The sequence below is a fragment of the Aquarana catesbeiana genome, linkage group LG06, assembly GCF_042186555.1.
Source record: "Aquarana catesbeiana isolate 2022-GZ linkage group LG06, ASM4218655v1, whole genome shotgun sequence".
Lineage (NCBI taxonomy): Eukaryota > Metazoa > Chordata > Amphibia > Anura > Ranidae > Aquarana > Aquarana catesbeiana.
In genome coordinates this window covers 95,454,823-95,464,304 of record NC_133329.1, presented here as the reverse complement: position 1 = coordinate 95,464,304, position 9,482 = coordinate 95,454,823, and the positions used below count along the sequence as shown (strand labels likewise).

General features: G+C 42.1%; 1 long non-coding RNA gene across 1 annotated transcript; it reads left to right on the top strand.

Moving 5' to 3' along the window:
- The first annotated feature begins 3,182 nt into the window (after positions 1–3,182).
- On the top strand, positions 3,183–8,094 carry LOC141147658 (uncharacterized). Its single transcript, XR_012245084.1, has 3 exons — positions 3,183–3,358; positions 5,150–5,259; positions 7,890–8,094. It is a non-coding gene; the product is annotated as an uncharacterized lncRNA (long non-coding RNA).
- Positions 8,095–9,482: the final 1,388 nt, after the last annotated feature.

Here is a 9,482-nt window from a genome sequence, read left to right as displayed (position 1 = left end):
TCTATCTATCATATGATCTAGCTATTTTATGGGATGACTGGAGTGATTTTGTTGAAAGTGATGTTGCAGTGAAATTTTGGATTTTGTCATCTGCAAAATTATGCCAAAAGGGAAATTATTTTTTATTTTGTTGCTTGATGGGCTGCTCAGGCAACTTTGACTTTTTTTTAAGTTGTGGATTTTTTTTTGTTGTTGTTGTAATCTTTATTTTTTTATACTTGTTACTTGTGTAGTACCACCATCAACTTGTTATGCTACTTTTTTCACTGTCTGTTGACAGTCTGTTAAGCCCCATACATACAGGCTGAATGTCGGTAGACATCGGCCAGTTAAAAAAAAAAAAACGCGCTATATTCGGCCCATGTGTATGCCACCCTATCCGACAGAAGCCAGCTGGCTTCTGTTGGACCAGCATGCTGGAAAACCAGCAGCCGCCTGACTCTCAATCAGCGCTCTCAGCCAATGATGGAAAGCGCTGATCAGAGTGTTCTGGCGGGAGGGGCTGTCCCCCTGTCAGAACACAACAGCTCAGCAGGGGAGATCGCTGCACTAACTTTGCATACTTAGTACAGAGGCTCCAAACGGAGCTGACAGTTTTTTTTAATTTAACCCACTAGTAGTGTGTACCAGGCTTTAACATATGAAATTTGCATCTTTTTCATTTCAGATTAAGATCACCTTTACAAATTTTGACATAGAAAGCTACAGGTACCTCTGTTTAGACAAGCTTCAGATCATTGCTGGAAATTCCCCGCAAGAATTGTGTGGACAGGTGCCGCCACCACCCATTATAGCTTCACAGAACACCGTGAAGATCATCTTTACCGCTGATGACATGGTCGCTGGGACAGGATTCAGGCTAATATATGAGCCAGGTAAGTTTAGTCATCACAAGTTTTTTTCACGCAAATAATTTTTCTAAAAAAAACCTGTGGGTATGGGATTGTGTATATAGGATTGTAAATGTATTTTTTCCCCTTTTATTGGTTGAACTAGTTGGACTTGTGTCTTTTTTCAACCAGACTAACTATATAATCTCTGCCCTGATTTTTATCCATTCAAGTCTTCACCTAAAACAGCAAGTTTTATAGTTCTTTGTTGTCCCAGCATTGGTATAATCATAGCTTCAATATTTTATGTGGGGTTCCCATGAATCAAAGGCAAGGCATGAAGTTTTTGTCAGGGCAATGCTTTTTTTCTTCTCTAGAGAAGAAAAGAGAAAGAGAAAAGATTAAAATTCCTGTTTTTACTGTTATCTGGGACTTTGCCATTTCTTGTCTTGCTAAAAATGTTTTACCACACCAAACTATTTTCCCCAAATTTGTAGCCTCAACCCAAATACTGGTCCTAAACATACTCTAAAAATAGGCTAAATGTAGTCCCCAGTCCTATCTCTAGGCCTTGTGTGTAAGCTGTGTGTAGCTGTGGGCCACATTGTGTCGAATAGATCATCAAGGGGGCACAATATGCCCACGAGGGACACATCTATTTAAAGTGGAACTACACTGTATCTGAGCACCACAAACCAAAAAACGCTATTTCATAAATTTTTAATACTCAAAGCAAATTCACCCATCCATCTATGTCTCCATGGTTTATTTTGCTGATAAATCGTTTAGAAAAACACCCCTAGCTTTTCTGGCTTTGGCCATCTTGAGTAAGGGCAGATGATTCATGTAGCAGTTACTTCCTGGAATCCACCTGCCCTTGCCCAGGCTGGCAGGCAGGAGAGTGTGCTTATCTGAGAAAACCCCTTCTTCCTTCCTGAAGATTCCTGGGATGTATGATATTAAGTCCTGGCAACCGCATAGCGTCCCCTGTCAGTCTGTTCCACCAGCAGCTCCCCCTGGATTACGTGGTGGAGGCTTCCACAGCCTCTCCCTGACCGGCCAGCACCCCGTGTCAGTGAGCGGCTTGCTCGCAGCCTGTCAGCAGCTGCTTGGTAGCCAGTGCTTGTGGAGGCATTCATCCATTCATCCTGTGGACAATCCATCTACTCTGGTGCTCGGATGTGACTCTGTTCAGGGCTCCATACAGGAGGACTTTAGATGCTTAAGTTTCATCTACACTTGTAAAATTATTGATTTTATTTCTTTCTATTAAATAAGCAAACATTATTTGCACCCTGAGCCTGTGCGCTCGTATCTCTCTTTATATTATGACATCATTTGCCTGGGCATGGAAAGCAGGAAGTAGCTAAAGAAATGTGAAAGAAGGTAGAAAACAAGTACATGTGATATACTTTCCTATCTATTACTAATGCCAGCAAAATAAGGATTAAAATTAGTCAATGTTGATTCAGAGAGTGCAGTTCCACTTTAAAGAGACACCATCGCCTTGCCTGTGCAGGAATGGTTAAAAGTGTCTTTGGAGAGGGCATCTATTGACCCCCCATATATTTCCTCTACCTGCTATCCCTCACAGCTCCTTGCTGTTTTGCAGTCATCACAGAGATTGTCTGTTGGCGACCTGGGGAGTGGTGATATCAATTCACCAGTCATGTGACAGTGCTGGGCCAATGAGCTGTGAGCGGGATATTCTACTCTCTGCAGCTAACATACACATAGAGGTAGGGAGGCTCATTACATCATTCACCTAAAATAGGCAATATAAACATGCAGCCAAGGCGGAGAATCTTCTTCCTCAGCTCAATCGACCAACAAAGAAAGCTGTTTTTTGTGTTTGGACGGAACACAAGCTCATCCCTACTGGTAACATATACTTGTAGATTGTAAAATGCATACTGGCAAAATTCCAGGTTCATACTTTTCTCTTTAAGGTGAACTCCAGGTAGATATAAATGACACAAATTATTGTAGTTCTGTTTTTTATAAAGCATCAATAAACGTACTTTACAAGTAGTGTGAGTACCTGAACTGGACTTGGTAATTTCCTGAACAGCAAAGCTCAAACAGGAAGAAGCAGCACAAGGAGGCAGTCTGGTGTGTTGCAGTGCAGGGAGCATGCTGATGGGAGGAAAGAGCAGAGTGATAGAGAGATTAACTCATCAGGCTTCTGCTTGTCTCTTTACTGTCCAGAGTAAGATCAGGCATCTGTCCCTTCCAGACAGGGCTGTGCTGTATGACAGAGCTGTCTAAAACTCTGGATAGGCAGAAATGTCTGATTCTGAAATGTGTCTTTTGCTTTTCTACAGATTCTGCTGCTCCTACCACAATCACAACAACTCCAACAACTACAAGAACCACTACTAAAACTACCTCCGGAACAACACCAACAACTACAAGAACCACCCCTACAACTACAACCAGAACGACACCGACGACTACAATAACCACTACCACTACTACTGCTAATACTACTACACCCACTACTACAAGAACCAGGGTCATATACAAGAGTAAGGAAATGTTTTTTTATTAACTGATTTGGTAAGGAAATATTAGGCTCGGCAATGTTTCCTACATCAACTCACTATCCTGCACCAAAAACTGAAACATCAGACTTTGGCTTTTTAAAGTGTATGCGAGGCCAAAACATTTTTGGATAGAGCAGTGAATGGTTAAATCACATATAGGGTTATTTTTTGGTGCCCATGTACTGGGACATTGTTTTTCATTCCCTGTTCTGGAGACACAACAGAAAATTAGAGGAAGTCTCGCTAAAATGAAAAGAATCTCCTCCCTAGAGAGATGTCTTAAGAAAAGATGTGCCCAGTGGAGAATATGTCCCCACTTCTTGCTGTGGTGACTATTTTAACATTTTGGATTTCCTATTACTTTCTGTCCCAGTGACAGTGGCCACCATGACAAATAGAAAGATGAATCTTACCACCAAGGACGCAAACCGCAATATAAAGCCGACAAAGGGCTTTACCTTACCTATTCTGTCCAAAAGGAAAAACATAAACTTTAGCCCAAGATGATAAGAAAAACAACAAATTGTAGTTTTGCAGCTAATCAGTCTTTAATATGGTGGCTGCATTTATTTTTTCCGGGCCTGTTTTATCTTTATTTTCACCTAGTGATCCTGCTAACAACTTAGGGTGACAACACTCACTTACTGTACTATATCTATTGTCATCCCAGGGCAGGAACTGTGCTAGGCCTACAGAACACCACCCCCTCATCTTATCTTTAGTGCATAGGGAAAGAGAGTGTTTTATAGTTCACAGTGGAAGTCAGGACAGTACTTAGCATTGTTTGAGATATATCATATCAGTTCTGTAAACAGGAAGTTACAAGGACACAACATTACTAGATACTCTTTACGCCCTAGGCTGGGGTCACACTGTTGCAAATTGGATGGGGGTTTCCTGCATCCAATTGGCATAGCAGGAGATTTTGGCCGGCTCTCTATGGAGCCGGTTCACACATCTCCGCAGGGGCTCCGGGGCGAATTGCACAGGAGCCCTTTGTGTCTTTTGATCCGTTTCAGGTCCCAATTCAGCCCAGAATTCGGGCTGAAATCAGACCTGAAACGGTGAATGGAGACGCACCGGACTCCAGCTGTGAGCCACTGCGATCTCTAGTGTGAACCGAGCCTTAAAGTGGTTGTAAAGGCAGGTTTTTATCTTAATAAATTCTCAATTCAATTTAAAGTAATTTAGCCAATCAGGAGAGAGAGGGAGTGAGGCATAATAGAAGCTCGGCTCGGGTGCCCCCATAGCAAGCTGCTGGCTGTAGGGGCACTCGATAGGAGGGAGGGAGCGAAGAGGGACCCAAGAAGAGGAGGATCCAGGCTGCTCTGTGTAAAACCAACTGCCCAGAGGAGGTAAGTATGACATGTTTATTATTTAAAAAAAAAAGAGACTTTACAATCACTTTAAAGTAGAAGTATAGGGAAACTTTTTTTTTCATTTTGAATAGAGCAAGGGAGGGTTATAACCCATTGGTTTATTTATTTTTTTGACATTTGGAAAGCCACTTCTTGCATAGGTACTTTAGGGAGTTCTGACAGTACTAGGAGTTCTTTACTGCAACTACAAAGATGTGATATGCTACTTCAGTGTGTCTGCTATCCAGCAGCATCCTTGTTTTATAGGCTTTTACTATAGTGCAGGTATAATGTTTTGATAAAAGCCTGCTGGTAAATAATATATACCAAATCTATAAAGCTATGCCATGGCAGTTGAATATAGAGCCAAATACATGTACAGCTGTTATAATGAGATGTTTTGTATCTCTTCCAGATTGTGGTGGTGTGCTGACAGCCCCAGAGGGAGTTATCTATTCACCCAACTTTCCAAACAATTACCCTGATAATGTCTACTGTGAATGGAACATCACCACCACCTCTAGGGTAAGGATGTGCAATATATCCAAATAATGTATAGATCGATCTATCTATTTAAGGGAGTCATTTAGCAGAAATGTATGTCACAATGAAATAGCTGATTTTGCCATTGGCAAAAGAATAAGTAGGGGGCATTTCCTGAGCTGCTGAAAGAAAAAAAAATAAGAAAAATACTTTTTGCCCGCGCTATGGCCGAAAGACGGCTACAGCGTGGGCATAGCTTGCCAGGAGGGTGTCCATGGATGTCCTCCCGTGATCACGCTGCCCGCACGCACACGCTCTGGGATCGCTGAATCCTTTGGATTCCGCTGTTCACAGATTGAGGAAAAGGGCCAATCACAGCAGCCCTTTACCATGTGATCAGCTGTCTGCCAATGACAACTGATCACAGGATTTAAACACAAGTCGGTTAAGCCAGAGAGAAGAAAGCCGATAACCAGCTTATGTTAAAGGGACATCGGCCCTGATAATCAGGGCACTGATTATTAGTGTCCTTATTATCAGTGCAGTCCCACCAGTGTTGCTAATCAGTGACCACTAGTGCTGCCAATCAGTGCCCATCAGTGCTGCCAATCAGTACCCATCAGTGCCTCCTCATCAGTGTCACCTACCAGTGCCGCCTATCAGTGCCCATCAGTGCCGCCTATCAGTGCCCATCAATGCCACCTATCAGTGCCCACCAGTGCTGCCTAGCAGTGCCACCTCTCAGTGCCCATCAGTGCCGCTGCCTATCAGTGCCCATCAGTGGTGCCTATCAGTGCCCATCAATGCTGCCTATCAGTACATCCTTATTAGTGCCCACCAGTGCTGACTCATCAGTGCCCATCAGTGCAGCCTATCAGTACAGCATCTTCTACACACATTAGTGAAGGAGAAAAATGATGTGTTTGCAAAATTGTATAACAAACTGGGAAAACATTTTTTTTTAAACATTTTTGATCTTTTTTGTTTGTTTAGCAAAAAATAAAAAACCCAGTGGTGATTAAACACTACCAAAAGAAAGCTCTGTTTGTGGGGAAAAATTGCTAAAAGTTTCATATGGGTACAGTGTTGATGACCATACAAAATTGTGACAGCGCTGAAAGCTTAAAATTGGCCTGGGCAGGAAGGGGGTAGAAGTTCCCAGTTGGCAAGTGGTTATTGTTGGTAATATATTCAGGTAATATGAGCAAGGCATTACAGCCAATAGAGTTTATTTTTTTATATTTTAAAGTTGCACTTCTGTTTTAAAGATCAATATTTTTGTTTGTTTATGAAACTTGGTTTATTTATAAAGATGTTATATATCACAATGGCTAAATCTGTGTCTGTAGTGCATGTTCAAACCTTAATACCATAAATAATAACATGTTATTAGATTTTTACTCCATGAGTATATAATGAGTTTGCCAATTCTTGGGAAATGCTTAAAGTGATTGTAAAGTCTTGTTTTTTAAAAAACAAAAATAACAAACAGTGGGTTTGCACAGCCCTGATCCTCATCTTCTTGGGTCCCAAACCGGCGCTCCTAGCCCCTCCCTCCTGTCAAGTGCCCCACAGCAAGCTGCTTGCTATGGGGGCACCCGAGCCGAGCTGCAGCTCCGTGTGTCCATTCAGACACAGAGCTGCCATTCGGCCCCACCCCCTCTCTCCCCTGATTGGCAAAATTACTTTAATAGACAGCTGCGGGAGCAAATGGCACCGCTGATGTGTCTTAGCCAATCTTGAGGGGGAATCCTGGACTGCCGAGGGATTTGTGGACATCGCTGGACAGAGAGGGGGCTTAGGAAAGTATTAGGGGGTGCTGGGTCGGCTTCTACACACAGAAGGTTTTTTATTTTAATGCATAGAATGCATTAAGATAAAAAACACCTGCCTTCAAAACCACTTTAAATAATGCATTACAATTTAACTAAACCCATTAGATTTTAGTCGACTAAAATTTACTGGAGATTTTGGTTGACTAAAATACGACTAAAACAATTCAGATGCCTAAAATATGACTCAAATCAAAATGGCATTTTAGCTCTCATTCACATTGAATGCTGCTTTGAAATCATGCAACTTCACTTGAAATCAGCGATTTCAAAGCCGAATGTCGGTGCGACTTTACTGACATCTGTGGGACTGCATGCACAAATGTCTATGCAAGTTACACCTGAAATTGCCAAAAGTAGTGCAGGAAATACTTTTTTAAATCAGTGCGGCACAACAAAATCGGCTTTGCAGTGATTTGAACAGCTCCATTGCCAATGATAGGATGCGACTTGTCATGAGACTTAACCTGTCAAATTGCATGACAAGTCTCACAGGTGTGAACGGGAGGCTTTGTCAAAAGGCTAAAATACGGCTAAAACTAAAATGGCATTTTAGTCAAAAGACTATGACTAAAATGAATTTGAAATTTGATGTCACAATTAACACTGTAGCGTAGTTTAGTTTAATTGAATTAGTTCTCTTTGTATTTGTTTTTTTTTTGCGTGTATTTGATTGCTACTGGAGTACCAACGTTATACATTTTTTAAATGACTTTTTTTTGCTATATTTTTCTCTTTCTGTGGAAAAAAATATTTTTCTTCTGAGCACTCCCCTCTCTTTTCTTCTATCTCATCATACAAGATACCTAACATATGAAATGTACATCTGTTTCATTCCAGATTAAACTCACCCCCACAAATTTTGACATGGAAGGCTACATGTACTTGTGTGTCTTTGACTGGATTTGGGTCTACGGTGGAAGTTTCCCGCGACAATGGTGTGGACAGATGTTACCAGATCCCATTATATCTACCGGGAACTTCATGCGGATTGTTTTCAGGTCTGATTCAGGTCTCAATAGGAGAGGATTCAGGCTCATATATCAACCAGGTAAGCTCAGTCCCCATTTTCTGTTCTCATTTTTATCACTTTAGGTCTTTGCCTAAAGCAGCCTATTTCATTGTTCTCTGTTTTCCCAGTTTTGGTACAATAATCCCAGCTTCAATAGTCATGTTTTAAGCCATGATTCAAGGACAAGGCATAAAATGTTTGCCAAGCCAACCCTTTTTTTTCTTAGCTTTGGATGGAGTGAGAAAAGAATCAATCTCCTTTAGGCTTTTATTGCTCCCTGGCTCTCCCTCATTTCCTGCCTTGCTGACAATTTCTTACCAAACCAAACTATTTCCTCTGAACTTCAAGCCTAAAACCCCAATACTGGTCCTAAGCTTAATTCGAAAATATTCTAATTGTAGTTCCTAAACTCATTTCTATGCAACGCATAGAAAACCTAATTACAACTGTTGGACAAATGATGTGAACTAAATCTTTAAGGGTGCACCTTACAGTATTCCCCACTGAGGTTCACACCTACATTTAAGGGATACTGGGGTAGATTTACTAAAACAGTAGAGTGCAAAATCTGGAGCAGCTGTGCGTGGTAGCCAATCAGCTTCACACTTCAGCTTGTTCAATTAAGCTTTGACACACAAAACTGGAATCTGGAAGGTTTCTATGCAGAGCTGAACCAGATTTTGCACTCTCCGGTCTTGGTAAATCAACCCTACTGTCACCTTGACCATGCAGGATAGGGTAGCAGTGTCTATGCAAAGGACATACTTTAAAGCTAATTTGGCTGTACTTTTCCTGTGGATCTCAGGAGTGCAGTTAGTTCTGCACTCCTGTGACCCATTTTCAGCAGACAGAAAGCTGAAGCCCCCTGTTGGCTGAGGTCACAGAGCCAGTCCAGGCTGGGGAAGTATTGCGACCATATGGTCAGGATCTACCCACCTGCCTTGACTGGCACCTGGTTCAGCCTCTCAGTGAGCCACTGAGAGCCTGAGCCAGCCCCTCCCACCCCCTCCACAGCCCAGAGCTCTAGTGAGCGTGGAGGGGGGGCAGAACAGAGAGCCGATAGTCACCAGCCCTCAGCTCACGGAGCTGTGAGAACCAAGCAATCAGCGGCGTTTGATAGCTTGGTTCTCAGTCTTAGAGCCGATGGGGGAAAGTTGCGGCATTGGACCGATGCTGCGTCCAGCTAGGTAAGTATGATTAACAATAAAATAATATTTCCCATACTTCTATTTTAACTAATTTATACTAACATTACCTGTGCCCTCCTGCAGCTCCATGCTATGTTGGCGACGTGGGTTAGCAGTGACACTACTACTCTGGTCAAGTGACAGAAAATGTATGGGCTTAGCAATTGGCTGTTAGACCCAAGGAGTATCACAGAGGAGTTTATTCAAAACTAGAAATGACGGGGATGTTCCTGT